Genomic DNA, 16,255 nt, shown 5'->3' with positions numbered 1-16,255 from the left:
CTGAACCACCCAGGGGCCCTTGTTTATGCTTTTCTTTACCAAATACAGAAGAGTGGAATTCTTGGGTCATGGGATCGATGTGTGTTTACCTCTATAAGGAATTGCCTAAGCACTTCCACCTCTATTTTACACTCCCACTGGTAATACCTTATTTACGTACTTGAAAGCTCCAGTTGCTGAACATCCTAACCAACATTTAGTCTTACAGTCTTTTTGACTGTAGACAATTTAGTGGATGTGGAGGATGGTTCTAGATAGTTTTGCCACAGACATCTTGCTGCAAACATTTTCATTGCAAACATGTTCGCCACATAACTAATTGGCCGTCGGGCAATTTTGCCATAAAAGATAAAATAACTGGTTGACAGTCTGGTTTCATTTCTCCACTGAAAAGATTTCCTTTTTTTTATATTGTATAAATCTTAGCTAGACCTCATAATATCTATATAAATCTCAGCTAGCCCTCATAATGGTCTATACAGTAACATGTGGAGATGGTGGTCTTAAAATAGTGGATGATGACAAATCTGTGTGTTGACTTGGTAGAAAATACAGTGGTAAAACTTACTGGAAGTGTGAAATAAGGGAGTGTAAAGCCAGATTGCACTCTAGACTACACTAGAAAATGATGACAGATCAGTTACAATGATCACAAAGCTCAGTTACAAATGTATTACAGCATTAGCATTTCTTCCACATTTTCCATAGAACTTTGTAGCATCTATCAGTGGACACATGACACTCTGTCAAGAAGGAACAACAGTGTAGAAGGCGCTCATCATGCAATACAAAGCTCAGTTACAAATATGCATCGTAGTATTTGGAAAACCGATATCTGTCTTAATGAAGGAAGAAATTAATTTTACTAATTTTTTCATGTTTCATTATGTCCTTTTTAATGTCCCTCTTTTCTTTTTCATTATTTTATCTTTTACAGCAAAATCGTCATATGACCAATTAGTTATGCAGTGGAAATGCTTTCAACAAGGATGTCTCTGGCAAAGATGCTTATGGCAAAGATGCTTATGGCAAAAATGTGGACATGGTGAAGGATATCCCATTTTTTAATTGGCATTCTTTTTGTGGCTAATGATGGCTAGCACTCTTTCCTATGCTTATTGGCCATCCACATAGCCTCTCTTTTTTTTTTTAATTTAAATTCAATTAGCCAACATACAGTACATCATTAGTTTCACATAGCCTCTTTAGAGAAGGGTGTGCTGCTCAAGTCCTTTGTTAATTTTTACTGGGTACTGCAGCTTTTCATTATAGATTTAGATGAGTTTTCAATGTATTCTAGCTGTAAGTCCTTGATCAAATATAAGTACTGCAGTTATAATTTCCAGTCTGTAAATTGCCCATTCATTTTCTTAATGGTGTTTTTTAAAGAGTAGAATTTTTAAATTTTGATAAAACCCCATGTATCAGGGTTTTTTTCTTTTATGGTTTTAATGCTTTTTTGTGTCCTAAGAAAGTTTCCTACCTTAAAGTTGCACATTTTCTTCTAGAAGGTTTTTACATTTATGTCATCTATTTATATTTACATTATGTTGCATATCAAATTTGTTTTTGTATATGGAATAAAGAAGTGGTCCAGGTTCTCTTTCTCCCCCCATATATATATCCAATTGATCTAGCACCATTTATTAAAAAAAACAAAACAAAAAAATAAAAGTGTGTTTATTTAACAAAGAGAATAGATTTTTGATTGAAAATTAACTGGCCATATATTTGTTGGTCTATTTCTGGATTCTTTATTCTGTTCCATTGATCTATATATCTATTCTTATGCCAATATAAAAGTATCTTGATCAGTGTAGCTTTATAATAATTCTAATAATTCCTTATGTCAGGTAGTATAAGTCCTCCAACTTTGTTTTTCTCTTACAAGAGTATTTGGGCAATTTGATCATTTCCATTTCCATTTAAATTTTAGAATCATCTTGTCAAATTTCTTCAAAAATGCTTGAGATTTCAATAGCTAGTCCATTGAATCTATAGATCATTTGGGGGGAAATTGATATCTTTATAATATTGAGTCTTCTAATCCACAAACATAGTTTTTCCTTTCAAAACACCAACTTTTGACTTTATTGATTTTTCTCTGTTGTTAGAGTTTATTGATTACAGATTTTTTTTGTTGTTAAACTTTTTTCTCCTGTTCACTTTGGTTTTAATTTGCCCTTACTTCTTCTTGCTCCTAAATGTTGAAACTTAGAACATTGGATTTTACTCTTTCCTGACATAGCATTTAAAGCTACAAATTTTCTTCCATGCACTGTTTTAGCTGAATCCCGTGGATTTTTATGTGTGGTATTTTCATTATCATTAAGCTCAAAATATAAAGTGTCAGACTTAGTCTTTTTCTTTACAGTGTCCCTATTGAGTTCTGGAGGACAGCAAATGACTGTCATTTAATGTGGGAAGAGGCTATGGGGACAGAGAGCAGGGATTTATTCTGTTTAGTGAGGTTGAGGAAAGCTTCCTAAAGGTACTTCTGTCATTAATGCACATTTACAATCCAAACGCCTCAATTCCTTTTCAGTTTTGAGGATACAAGGGTGAGAATATGAGAGAAAACTGGCAAGCAGGAAATCAAATACACAGAAAAGTAAGGGAAACCAGAGAGGCAAAAAAGACAGTTGAATGCCATGCGAACAAAACCCATTTTTATTTCTATTGAATGTATAGTTTCCTTGTAGGAGAATGGAGGCAGTGGTGTTTTCCCTGCTGAACAGAACCCCTCCCTGGGGTTTGGGCTTAATTCTAAGTGTCTTGGCCATGTAATATACCTGAACCATCTTCATTCGCCTGCTTTAATTCTGTGGCCCAACACAAATCCAAGTGCACTGAGGTTAAATATCCCCCAGTCCATGCCAATGTTTAAAGTAATAAGAGCTTTTAAGAGGAAATCTTAGGTTACACATTTATAATTTAAATGTAATATATCGCCATTAAGAAAAGCTTAAAATAGTCTTACAAAATAAGCAGAGAAGAACCAGCCAAACTTTTTTTTTTCATCACCTAAATAAGGCTCCAGGGATTCTTGTGTGTATTTCTGTCCAGTCTTTTTTGAATCTCTATAAAGATTTTATAGAATTACAATGTTATAAAAGTACATTTTATCCTGTGTTTTTCTAACACTATTATAAAACTTCATAAAAATTATTTTAGTGGCTAATTAATGTTTCATCAAGTAGATGTCAGATAATTTACTTAAACATTTTCTTCTTGATTGTCATTTGGACCATTTCTAAGTTTTCACAAATATAATTAACAGTATAATGAACATCTTCAGGTGTAAATTTTTTTAGTTACTACATTTATTCCTTCAGATCAAATTCTCAGAAGTAGAATTACACTGTCAGAAAAGATACACATTTAAAGCTCTTGACAAAATGTTAGCGAGTGTTGCCAAAAGGAGAACTTTGAATAAATTACATTCTTATCTTTGGGATCAGAAGAATACTCAGGTTTCAAAAACAATTTTTTTTTCCTCATCAGTTCCTTGTGGATTTATCTTTAGTAGGAAAGATCTTTTTTATAAGTTGGTATTTTTTTCTACTTTTCTCATGTCCTCTGTTGTGATTTTTTTCCTTCCTTTCTTCTACTTTTTATATAGGTACATATATATTTTAGCTTTATTTTGCTTTATTATTCTGGGAACTGGAGTAAAGAAGAAACTACTGTCTTTTCAACTCATTTTTTTCCCTTGGCCCACATTAGGTATTGCCATCAATGATCCATGAATTTTGGTGGGTTTGAGAAAATTAAGATCATGGTTAGATGTTTACCTTAATTTAATAATCAGAATTGATGCATATACAAACCCCTTCCTCAAATGTGTATTTCTGTAAGAACAATTTACTGTTTGAAATATTTGGTCTCTTATTCCTTTGTTCATTCATTCATTAACTTGTTTATGAGTGCTGAGCTCAGTTACTATGTAAAAGTGGGCTTCATACTTTCCTCTTAAAATTGAGTTGAATTGATGTAAGGCCAAAGTGAAGACAAAGGCTGATTTGGGACAGTATGTTCTTTCAAACATAAAAAATTTTTGTTTCCTTTCTTACCTTATCTATGGCTTTCCTTCCGTCCACTGAGGCCTGGGCTCAATGTTTGGATAACCAGGAGATTAATATAACATGATGGCTACCATTAGAGAGACCTGGGATGGCTCAGGTGCAGTGTTAAGTGTCTGCCATGCTTTAGCTCAGTTATGCTTTATTAATGAGAAAACTGAAGTTCGAGGACAAGGGTCTTCCTGCAGATCAATGTTGAAGTCAGTTTGGGACCCGGGGTTTGAGCTCAGTATTTTTCTCACTCCAACACCTTTGTTGTTATTTGTGGCACGTTGCAGAAAGGGAGGGAGAGGTATGATCAGAGTAAAACTTCAACTCCTGCCTTTCTTCCACTCATCTGGAAGCCAGAGTGCTTCCTTTCCCTCTCCCCTCCTTTATATGTCCTCATGCTACCTGCTGCTTGGAGCATCGTTCCCTTTCTTGGTTGGCCGGGCTGGTTTCTAGTTATTCCTCCAAGCCTTAGCAGAAGAGGCATACGCTCTTCCGGAGGCCCCCGCTCCCCATCCCATCCCCAGGTCCTCTCCCCCTCTCCCGCCCCGGGGCAAGGTGAGAGGCTCCCTTGTCACCCTGTGTGTCCTGGAGTACAGCTTCATCAGATGCCACCCCATCCTTAGTGCCCTACTTTGACACATCCCCCACTACACTCAGAGGCTGCTTAGGGTCAGGCCTGTGTCTTAATCTTTTGTCTGTCCTCAGGGCCTAGAGCTGAGGTAGGCATAGCCACAAAGCACATGGACATCCATGTGCTTCTATCCTTTTAAAAATCAAACACAATAAATGCTCAATGGCTAACAAATGAGAGTGTGCAGAAATGTAGGCATGTGCATCTTTCTTCAACACAGATGAGCAGGATTGCTGGTACCCAGTTGCAGAGAGGGCAAGAAAGGGTGAGGAGGGGCAGGAAGGGCAGGGGGGCGGCTTAGTCAGTCTCCTGGAGCAGGTTCCCATACAATTGAGTAAGTTCGCCCCTTCATAACACCCTGCTGCTTAATTCTGTTTGATGCTGATTGGTTTGGGATAATACAGTCCAAAGATCAAGGAAAGCCCCCACTGTGCCTCTCTTATTAAATTACTTTGCTTTGGGTTTTGAGCATTGCCAAGCAAATCTCGTTATGAATTCTTCAATTACTTTCTTTTGCGATTTTAATAATTTGGTAGGGTAAGCTCTGGAATCAAACCAATATCTGTGCCATCATGCTAACTTTGATTATTTTCAAACTCCTCATTAGAGGGGTGGGAGGGTGTTCACTCCCCTTAAATCGGATTTTATTTTTTCAGATTTGCTCTGCCCCGTGATTTGCCTTGTACCCAGGTCTGATATGCTTCATCTTAGTGCTGGCTATAAATGTGGGCTGATTCCATTCTATTTGTTCCGCTGAGCATTATTGCTTTGGGTTTTATGATTTAAGTTTTTACATTTTGAATTGAATTGTTTCGTTATTTGATTACATTAAAATCAAGAAGCGATTGCTGATGAAAACAATTTTGATTTATTGCATCAGCCAGATTGTTGGCAATTTTTGTTTAGCTTATTTTTATTTCCATTTTGTTGGTATAATGTTGTTCGTGCAGAAACAAAAAGGGAGAAAGGGAGGAAGGAAAATAACATTCATAAAGAAATTATTCCGTGTGGCATTGTGCTTCTGTACTTTATCTTCACCATTGATGGTGTTTTGTGATATTTCCATTTTGCAAATGAGGAATACAAAAACACAAAAAGATTGAACAGTTTGTCCAAAGATTACCAGACTCTTTCTTTGCCATCCATGTGTTCATTATTATTACTACTATTACTACCATCACCATCATCATCATCATCATCATCATCAATAATATAAAACCTATTTGGGTAGAAGTAGTGGTTTCCACAGGGATATATAGCTCTAATGAGCCTCTTTACCTTCCAACATAGAGATATTAAGATTGGCTTTTTAACCTGACATTTTAAAATTTTAGTATGTGTTTTGTGTATGTGTGTGAGACACACACAGAGATGGACAGAGACAGAGAGAGAGAGAGCAATGAGGGGTAGATGAACTTAAATCAGGAACAGTAATAAGAACAGTAAAAAATCTGAAGATTGTGCTTCCCAAGGATCAGATAAAAGAACCAACCAGAAGTGGTGTGGAGCCTGGTAAAGAGAACTCTGAGCAGTGAAATTTGGCGTCTCTAGTATTCCAGAACCTTCATCTGGAAGAGGTCTCGGACCCATTCTGTACAGCCCAGATCTCAGACCGCAGCTTAGTTACACAGGAAGTGATGAGCAGCAATCTCTGCACTTTCTAGTAAGGGTTCGGCATCCCTGGGCGATGTGATGGGCTCCTATTAGGCAGTGCCCCTGCCAGACCCCTCTGGTGGCGAATCTTTCTGATTCTTTGACTTTACAAAGCCGTACGTCCTGCCAGGTAGAGCTCAGAGTTTGTTCTGTGAGGGATGGGAGTCCATTTCAATCTCTTTGGTCAGAATGTGACCTCTTTTGTAGCTCCTCAAAGTGCTTTCAGGCTATTGTGTGAGCTTTTTCTCTCAAGGCTGACATTTCTGCAAAGGCCATAAAGGAATACCTCAGCTGCAAATGGGGTTGGAGAATGAGACTTCAACATAAAACCCACAGAGATGGCCTCCCAACACTTTAAGGGGTTGTTTTTAATATTAATTATGATCACACACAATTTTACTGCTTCCCTCTCCTTCAGGCACAGGCCGAGTTGCCAGTTCCCAACACCTTTTATGGCTAAAGAAACTGAGAAGAAGTGGCTGCAGATGGCAAAGCCACCTTGGCCTCGGGGGAGGGGTGTAGTTTCATGGGTCTCCTTTGAACTTTGTCTCAGTGAAGTCAAATGCTCAGTTAAAGCAGCGTTAAGTGTGGTGAGTAGAGTGAGGGATTTGAGTTAACAAGAACTGGGTTTGGAAGTTAACTAACTCCCGAACAAAGTTATCTCCTCTGAAAAATAGGAATAATAATCCCGGGTCTTCTCACAGTTACCATAAATAAAGTTTAGAGGTGATGTGAAGGGATGGGTACAATGCCTGATAAAGTATATTTTAACAACGTAGCTCTCAAAGTGTGGTTGTTGGACCAGCAATATCAGCATCATCCAGAACATGTTAGAAGTGAAATTCTTGAGCCCTACTTTAGATCTAATAAATCAGACGACGATGACGAGGGAGGGGAGCAGGGTGGAGATTAGTAATCTGTATTCGAACATACCCTCCGGGGGGATTCTTATGCCCTCTTAAGTTTGGGAACATGCATTTGAATGAGTGGTGCTTATTATGATCGTTGTTTTATTAGTATTAATGTTTGATTTATTCCTCAATCTTAGAAAGTGACTCTTAGTCAGAGGCCCAAGGGTGGCCTTTGACGCTGTCCATGAAGGTCAGCCTCTGGAGGAGCAAACAGGATGGAAAGGGGCAAACCTGTTGGGGTGTACAGGACATATCCAGCCCAGCTTGCTTTGATTCAAGGCCCCAGGCTTCCCCGATCCTAGCATTCATGCCTTCAGTTCTTTACTAATCACTTTATGCGTATTTATTCAGCATTAACTGTATTCCAGACATCATGCCAGGGCAACGAACAGGACATGCATAGCCATGGAGCTTACGTTTATTCGTGTGTGTGTGTGTGTGTGTGTGTGTGTGTGTGTGTGTGTACGTGTGCGCACATGCACAACAGGGAGGATCTACATGGTCTTAGCCCTGTGCTTCTTCATAGGATGTTTGACCACATGCTTGTCCTCTGTGCTGCCTGAATTCATGTATTCTTGAGTCTCTAGGATGACATTTTTCATTCTGTATTTTCTCTTTGTAATCTATTTTGTATCTAAGCAAACCAATTTACTCTTTCTTTTAGATCATTCTTAATCTTTCCCATGGAAAAACTCAGATTAGATTGTTGTTTATCATGGTCCTTGGACAATTTAAAGTTTTGACAAATCATTGAAAATCAATGTGTCCCTTTGCCCTGCTGGGAAGGTTGTTTATGAAGCCCCTGGTTTTGCTGATGGTGTGCAGTTTTAGGCTTTGAGGAAGGAGCCAATGATCCTTCTAAGTTAGGGCTTTTCTTTTTCCTTTGTACCGAACCAGCTCCTTCTCCCTTGGAGATGTGAGAAACCTTCTCCCACTAGGACAATACTTGATTCACTAAATAAGACTGTTTCTCCCAGAGTGTTAGAGGACCAAAAAGGGAATGCAGCCATAAAGCTTCCATAGGGTCAGGTGCTGGAGGCAGACATCATTAACAAAAGCTTGGCCAGAATCTGGCAGCAGAAGAGAAAAGAAAATCCATATGATGACAGAGACAGCTGCTCAGGCAGCTCTGTGTGGCTTTTCGGGGCTACTGAGGTTGAACTTTTGATGTGGGAGAGTGGAAGGCCATTTGCAGTCAAGGAGACCTGGGGAGACATTCAATCTCTGTCAATAGCTGATTCTGTGGTCTTGGGCACGCTTCTTTTTGAGCCTCAATCCTCTTGGGAAACGGACAGGTTGTGCCGTGGAAGTTTATCCTGAACTTTCTAGGAAGAGAATGGATGGGAAAGCACCAAGTAGAGTACTTGGCAGGAAGAAGGTGTAAAGTGTAACTTACCTTTAGTGTTTGTTTTCAATAGTTTTGCTCTCTCAATGCTACAACTTCTGCTCCTCCATTTAGTTCCTCAACCTGAGACCCTAAAGCCATAATACTCTCCCCTTTGTAAACCTGCTCTCAAGAGAAGACCAAAAATTAATTGACACAGAGGTCTATATCACAGGATCTCTCAGCTTTCGCACACATCAGCACCATCTGGAGAGATTATTAGATGGTTGGGCTCTACTCCCAGAGTCTCTTATTCAGTGGGTCTGGTATAGAGCCTGAGAATTTATATTTCCTTTTAAATTCTCCAGTGATGCTGATGCTGCAGGTCCAGGGATCATACTTGGAGAACCACTGGTCTATATCACAGACTTTGAGGATATTAAAGCTGGAGAAGACCTTAAGGACGATAACGGCTCGTCTTCCATTTTTACAAATCAGTAGTGAATTGGAAACTGGGCCAGGACTGTGACCCAGGCTTCTAATTTACCAGGCTGAAGATTGAGGACAATCTCAAGCGTTATTTCCCTTAAGGCATTTGCATTTTAATGAGGGTCCAAACTCTAAGCTATAAGGATGATGCTGGTGATGATTATCATGATCATGAGGACAATGTCTTATTGTTTGAGTTCCTTCAATGCATCAGACACCTTCCATGCTGTCTGTCCCTGTGATGAGCCTGTGAGGTGGGCTTGCTGTTCCTGCCTTCTAGATGAGGTCATGCAGGCTTAGAGTTTCAGGTGGCTGGCCAAGGACGCTAGGGGAAGGTCTGGTCTGCCCGTGTCTGGACCCTTGCTCTCACCGACATACCATGCCTTGCTCCGTGTGAAATGGAGTTGAAGATTCTATAGAGGAAGTTAAGGAATCCAAGAGAAGATAATATGAGTAAGAACATTGGTGGCCTGAGGAATTATGTGCCATTCATTCTCTGTACGCCTTGCTATGCTCCTCACGATTGACTGTGTTAGTCTAGGGTACAGGAATACCAGGGTGGGACAGACAGTCTTTGCAGACATCTTGCAGGCCTAATGCCTGGACATCAGGGGCCATTTTATGCTGCTGTAGCCTCAGGACATTTCCCTTATCCCCGTCCTCTCATTCAGGTAATGGGCAGCCTCCTTGGGACCACCATGACAAACCTACAGCATTGCCCTCATACTTGTGCTCATGTCCACAGACACACACACACACACACACACACACACACACACACACACACACACACACAAACACACAGGACATCCCTGTACCAGGTGGCCTTGTCGCCTCTTTTGTTGTGTTATCTCATCATCCAGCTCCTTCCTGTTCATGCTGGTCTGAAGTCAGAAGCCAAATTGACTGTGTGCCCCATGGACACTTCAGAAGAGCAGGCATAATGCGAATTGTGGGAATGTTCAATTGCCATCTCCCCTCCCATGGAGCCTCCCTAGTTTGCTTGCTTTTGCTGGTCCAGGGGCTGATCCAGGCAAACGGTCATTATCTCTCATTCCTTGGGTGGAATGTTTCCTTACAGTTTCCTGAGGTTGGCTTGTGAACATTTCTGAGAGTCCTACTGATTGTCTGCCCTACATTTGCACATCATTTTGGACAACCTATCCATTGTTTTGGCCAGGAGAGGCAGGCTCCTTCCCAGCTGATGGTCTATTTATCTTAAACCCTTTGTGGTTCTCCAGGCACTGGGTACCTGAGTTCACTTCTCTGCTCCTTCCCTGTGGGCTGTGACACACACACACACACACACACACACACACACACACACACACACACAGAGGCATGCCCTCACACACACACATACACCACACGCTCCCACAGAGCATGTTGATGACTTGGTCAAGGTGGAGGAATGAGTGGCAGGGGGGCAGTGGGTGGGAAGAAGGATGTTCCCTTAAGAGCTGATAGATTGGCCTCCTGAATCAAGCTGAGGACTGCAGAAAGGAGGAGCCAGAGTTTGCATTGAGCCCTCACTATCGCCAGGCATGGTGCATTGTGCCCTGTAATGTCACACTCGGAATAGTCCTCTAGGAAGCAATTATTAGTCCCCAAGATTGTAGGTTCCCTGAAGAGCTGGGATGTGGCCCTGGGTTTGTCTATGTCTAGAAATCTACTCTTTTCACTACACTGTGCTCAAGGAAGGAGGCCGAATCATTAAAATTCCCCCCTTGGATAGCTGCAGTCACAGAAGAAATGCTTGCCAAGCTACAGAAAATATAGACAACACAGCAGATCAAAAGACACCATCAGAAGTCACCTGTGATGGCATCACCCCAAGATGACCGTTGTTGCTATTTGGTGCTTGGTTTTGATTCATCATAGGTATAAAAACATTATTTTTACATGATGGTTTAAAAAGGATACCATGATGCAAATACTCTAGTGTAACAGATTCTTTTTCACTAACCACCATAAAACTGGTTGTCATTTATTTAGCATATGCCAAGCAAGGCCCTAAGCACATCACATTTATTGAGGGGTTTAATCCTCATCGGAACTCTGTGAGGTATGGACCATTTTGCATCCAGGAGAACCAAGGCCCAGAGATGTTAAGCAACTTGCCTGCACTCACACAGCCAGCAAGTGGCGGAGCTGGGATTCAGATCAATACAGTTGGAATCGAGGACCCAGGCTGGCCCTGGTTTACCATGGACATTCATTTCCCTTAGCAACCAAAGCTCTCTTAAAACTCCATAGTAACGGTAATGTAATATTCCATCATTTGATACTATCATTTACCCAGTTGATTCTCAAGTGTTGAACATTTAGATTATTTCCAATGCTTGCTAGTTTAAACAGTGTTACTCTGAAAATCGTTGTACAAACGTCTTTTCAGAAACTGAATAATTCCTTAGGATAAATCCCTAGGGGTGCAATTGCTGTGTATGCATATTTTAAGTGTTTGAATCGCCCCACCAAATTGCCATTCCAGAAATACCATGCCAGCCTACATACCTACCAGCAGACTGTAAAATTGTCCTTTTCTCCACAGATGGTCTGGGTTTTCGCTGTGCATCTTGTGAGTTGGTACAGTGCATAACACAGGTGTGGGTGTTAGCCAGGGTTCAGGCTGTGCACGGCAATGCATTGCCAGTTTGTGAACGTGACCATGGGAGCTAAGACTTGGGACCTGTGAGAGGGCCAACCTCTGCTTTGTTGGGGTGAGAGGTGGATGCAAGGAGAGGCACTGTGTGTGCTGCTGGATGGTGAACGCCCATGAGGATGTGTCGGGTGTCCGAGGAGTCCCCGATACCCTGACAGCCCCATCCAGAGACAGACGGTGTGGGTCCCTGTGACATCCATCTCACAGAGTTTCAGCGGTTCCACAGGCCACTTCTGTTTGCAAAGCTGGAGAAGCACAGCTCTGAGGGCTCTGTCATCAGCAGCATTGCCCTGGGAAGGGCTCAGCGGGCAAGGACAAAGGGAGCAATTTCCTCAGCCCTCCCCTCCCCAAGTCCAAGGGGAGAGCCTGGGCTTCTTTGGCGCCAACATGACAGGGACCTCACCTTGACCTGGCTCTGCCATTCACGATCTGGGTTTTTTGGGGCAAGTCACTTTCTTTCTCTGAATCTCAGTTTCTTTGTCTGTAGAAGGGGATTAACGTTGGGCCCTTCACAGTTACACCAGGGATGGAAAAGGAATTGGGTTTCTGAAGGTCCTGGCACCCAGCAGGGACTCTCCCCTCCCCTGTCCCTGGCTCTGTAGACATCTGATTTCCTTCAGCGCTTCCTTTCTGATAACATCTGTGTTTGATGTTTGCAGTACCAGCATTCTTGTTTGGGGGAACAACATGGTGGCTTGGCCCTTTCCAAAAGCAGTTAGAATGGCGTAGAAGTGCATAATGAAGTTCTTGCCTCCAAGGCTGCTGTATCTGAAAGCTGGTGCTCCCAGGGAGTTCTGGGAAGGACGGAATCAGTGGTGCAATGAAAGGCAATGCAATCTCATTTTATTATCAGTGTGGAGCAACGGAGAGTGAGTCAGCCAATATCCCAGCTCACTCTTGGCTTTGTTTGTGGTGCCCCAACCTTTCTCCAGCCATAGAGGCTGATCCCATTCCCCCAAATGTTGGGGAGGGTACTCTAAGTGCTGGGGCCAAGGACCTCATGTTTCCATCCTTTTCCATTCCGTAATGTTCCAGCGTGTGTGCAGTGGGGCAGAGTGGACTTCAGGGAAGGGCTTGGGTCCCGTTTACCAAGAGGCTTGCCGGGAGATAGGTCAGGGGTGGCCAGTCTACCTGCTGCTATCCTGACGTCCTGGGGATGGAGATCCAGAGGCCTTTGACGTTCTCTAATATGGAAGGTATTCTTTTCCTCCTTTCTTCACATCTTTTTATTTTATGTCTGAACCTAGTGCCTTTCCTTTTTCTTTTAGGGAAAGGAGAAAATGAAACAAAGCAAAATGTTTCGATGCAGCCCAGGGAAATAAGGGTTGTATATGGGTAATGTCTGGGAAATTGGAGAGCTGTGCTAGGTGTCTGTGTTCTGTTGATGGGAAGGACGCACAGGGGAACAAAGATCGGACTATGTGGTGTGTGGTAACAGAGACTGTGTCACAGGATTAAAGAACCTTTAAGCAGCTTGTCCTAAGAATCACTAATACCACTCCATTATGTAATAATTCTATCCATCTTCTGGCATATTACATTTCACACGTCTACAGAACAGTAATAATATTATATCCATCTTATGGTTTTCCACTACTTTCCTTTTGTATATATAGGCTTCTGCATATACATATATTTCTGCATATACATATATCTCTGTATATATGTATACAGACGCACACACGCACACACGCATGCGCACGCACACGCATGCACACACACCAAGCTTTGTGGATAAGCAGCACAGAATGAGAAGGTGGATAGGGGCCCATGGAAAACCGTTTCTGACCCCATGAGGGAGAAGCGTATCTTAGAATTTTGGAGGGGCTGTGTGGAGCTCATTCTACATAGGGACAAGAGGGTCTATATCAGGGGACATAACCATGACGGACGGGGTGTTTGGGCTCCTTATAGCTGGCATCTGAAATGTTCCTGAGAACATAGCCAGACCGAAGAAGGCTTCTGTGTCCTATAGGGTCTGTGACCCACCAGGAAGATGGGGGGACATCTGCAAGGTCCAGAAAGTTTCCCTGGGAAGCCTAGGGAAGGTTATGGTGCTGCATTTTACTCAATATGGGGCTAAGAGGAGGATGTAGGAAGCTCTGGGATGCTGAGGAAGTGAGGCAGGGGTGTGGGGAAGGGAGGTTATTTCATAAAGATAGAGCGCCCCTGCAGCTGGAACTTCCGTATTGGCCCACAGGCAAGATGGGGCACATCGGCCTCTCCAGGTCTCCCTGTTCCGGCATTGTCTAGTAGCTTCGGGACCAGCCATGTACTTCTTGAAGCAGACATGGGAAATATAATAGTACATTTAGTCCCTGTTTACAAATGGGGAGATTGAATGTCTCAGGTCACTCGGCAGCTCAAGAAAGAGAACCACTTTCCCCTCTTTTCTCGACTGCCTTCCTGGTTAGCAGGGGTTTGCGGCTGAGACATCGTTAGCATCTTCTCAGCTTAGGCCAGTGAGACACTAAATGCTTCCTCCATGCAACTGTGCTCACCTGTCACTGAGCCCAGAATGGAGGCACCCATGCTTGTGGCTTGAAGGAAGCAAAGTGCCCCCATAGAATGGTCATGTCAGGCTCTTGTCAGAGTCGGTTTCCTCTCACTGGAGGCCAGCTTATTTCCTTTTCCTTCTTGGCACATCACTTGAAAGGTAGAAATGAACCTGATCTTAATTCTTCCTTCAACATGACATGCCCTTTTGAAATCGTACAAATAACAATGTCTGATTGTCATGTTGAATTGCGAGCATGGATGTGAAATGCTCCAAAGTCAGACCGAAGCAAAATATTAGGTCGTAAGTCAACATTTTGCTGAGAAACTCAGATACTAAGAGGTTGAAAATTTATATCTTTTCGTGAGAAAACTTGTTTGCCAGCAGGAAAAAAATTTCAAAGACTGTTATATTCCCATGTGGAGGGAGAGAGATGAGTGTAATTTTGCAACCAGGGTCAAAGTCCTTCAGGGACTTCTGAAATTGGCTTGGCCAAGGAATGAGGCTTTGATGTCATATTTGGATTGCTCCCTGAGGTAAGAGTCCACGGGTGGCACGGGTGCGTGGGTCAATTCTTACAAGCTCCTTGGGCAAATCTGTGTGACTGGCTAGGAGCAGCCTCTTCCTGCCAGGGGGATGCCACACTCTACCCACAGATCCTTTTGCTGGAAAACTTTTGAAGAGAAAATGAGCCGTTTTGGCCCATGGGTGCTTTGGGTCCTGAAAGAAGTAAAATATTGACTACCTTCATCTAAGCAACTATGGCACCCTGTGGAAAGTTGCAGTGGACATGAAGACTGAGCTGACGCGAGAGAACAGAACAATGCCCATGAAGACATGGCAAAGCTTCTACCTTGCCATCGTGGCCTCGTGTCCGCCATGCTTCAGCCTTGCCACTAAGCCCAGACCCAGGCCTTCCAGCACCTAGTGTGAGCTGTGGGAGGGGGGAAGAGTGGCAAAGAAGCGTCTGTGTGCTCACTATACAATTAAAACCAGGCACTTGGCTACATTAAGAACTTTATGCTCTATTTTAAGCCGGTCAAGTGACAATGTCTAGTTTGCATCTCCTTCCAAGAAGCAAAGCAGCTCACATTTCTTCTGAGTGCCCAGACTCCAGGCTAAGTCAGAATTAAGGCTCAGGATAAAATTGAAGGTCTGCTGTGGATGGGTGTGATGGAGTGGGACTTCAGCGTGACCATGGGCAGATTCCTGATGGGATAATCTGCAGCCATTGCATTGATACAGAAACCTGCTCCTGTGTGTAAGGGTGTGTGTGTGTGTGTGCACGTGCACTCCCGCACACATGTATGCTTGTGTGCCTTTGTGTCTGCACATGCATGCATATATGTGTGCATATAAAAATGTGTGTATGCATGTGTGTATGTGTACATGTTTGTGCATGTTTGTATGCATGGGGACACTCTTGTGGGGGCAGTGAAAGGCAAGTGACAGAAACACAGCCTGGCACTGTAATAATCAGGACCCTGTCCTTGATGTGTTCTTCCCTATGCATAGCAAGTTTGTGACTTCGTTATTATTAAGTCATGGCCACTCAGGGTCACTAAACCTAGGGCCATCTTCCATGTTCATCCTAAGCAGGGTTCAGTTGGGTTCTAAGTAGAAATACTAAATGGGGACTATTATGCTCTCCCCCCCAAATCTCTGATCAGAAAACCTCAATTCTCTGGGTCAGCCTTTCTGCACTTTCCAGGGTGAGCCTGGTAATCTGAGAACTAGGTCCTTGCCACTGTGAGCGGGAGACTAGCTGGAGAGCCCACCTGCCACTGTCCTTCCCCACCTCTCCGTGTGATGTGAGCTGCCCTGAAGCCTACTGGAGGCAGCATCGTGGCCTTTTACATCTAAGCACAGTGGGTGGCATCAGCCGGCGGGGGGCAGTTTGTCACCAGAAAATAAGAGGAGAGCTTGCGGTGCTGGCTGGCAGGCAGGGGGCCACGGAGGAGGGTCCTGCAAATCCCACCATGCAGTACTCACCGCCGAAAATGGAGGTAGGCGTG

The 16,255-nt window shown here is 42.9% G+C and overlaps 1 protein-coding gene across 4 annotated transcripts in view; it reads left to right on the top strand.

Moving 5' to 3' along the window:
• Positions 1-16,255, top strand: part of GRID1 (glutamate ionotropic receptor delta type subunit 1) — a 717,476-nt gene that overhangs the window by 681,178 nt on the left and 20,043 nt on the right. The window lies entirely within an intron of this gene.

Source organism: Zalophus californianus, chromosome 15, assembly GCF_009762305.2.
Source record: "Zalophus californianus isolate mZalCal1 chromosome 15, mZalCal1.pri.v2, whole genome shotgun sequence".
NCBI lineage: Eukaryota > Metazoa > Chordata > Mammalia > Carnivora > Otariidae > Zalophus > Zalophus californianus.
This window is presented reverse-complemented; position numbering and strand designations above follow the sequence as displayed.